This window comes from Suricata suricatta, chromosome 13 (genome assembly GCF_006229205.1).
Source record: "Suricata suricatta isolate VVHF042 chromosome 13, meerkat_22Aug2017_6uvM2_HiC, whole genome shotgun sequence".
Lineage (NCBI taxonomy): Eukaryota > Metazoa > Chordata > Mammalia > Carnivora > Herpestidae > Suricata > Suricata suricatta.
Genome location: NC_043712.1, coordinates 11861940 through 11862978, shown reverse-complemented (window position 1 = coordinate 11862978; position 1039 = coordinate 11861940).

Here is a 1039-nt window from a genome sequence, read left to right as displayed (position 1 = left end):
TTCCTGTTTAGTATTTCACACTGAGTCATGATACAAATATTCTTATACATGCCTCGTGGGGAACATATGTACACATTTTGGTTGAATATATACTCAGTGGTAGAATTTGGGGGTTGTAGGTTTTGTATGGTTTCATCTTTAGTGTCTCAATGATTTTCATGTATACATGGCAAATATATGGTGTTGACTTTTTACTCTCTTATTAGTGTCTTTTGAGAAATAGAAGTTAATAATTTTAATATAGCCCAATTTATTTTTTTCTTTATGATTATGTTGTTTGTGTCCTAAGAGATATTTGCATACTTCTTGATTATGAAGATATTCTCCTGTGTTTTCACCTAAAAATCTCCATTATTTTTTATTTCTTTGTGAATCTATTTGGACTTGATTTTTATATGCAGCATGAGGTCAGAATCAAATTATATTTTTCCCATTTGGGTATCCAATTATCTCAGATGATTTATTGAAAAGGTCACCATCTTGGAAAGTTTATTCTGCTATTCTGAAGAGTCACATTCATAATTTAGGTGAACATTTATCTGTGAGTCTTTTTATAGACTCTTCTGTTTCATTGGTTTGCCTGTTTTTGGCCAATGCCACAGTTTTAATTATTGCAGTTTTATAATAAGTCTTGATATATGGTTGTATATGTTTTACAAGTTTGTTTCCTTGGCTCTCCTTGGTACTTGTGTTTCCATGTGAACGTTAGAATTAACTTCACACACACAGACATACACACAACCTGCTAGGACTAGGAATGTGATTTCACTAGTAGAATAATTTAGGAAGAATGTATGCCATATTAATGCTGAAAATTTCAATCTATGAATATAGTATATCTCTTCATTTTTTCCTACTTTATTTCAATAACGCTCTAATAATATTTTGTAAATTTTAGTAAAGACACCTTGCACATTACCTTAAACTTATTCCTAGGTAGCTATGCTTTTATATTCTAAAGTAAATAGCATGTTTAGAATGTTTGTTTTCTATTTTTTCATGGCTAGGGTCCAGAAATACAGTTGGCTTTGTATGTTGC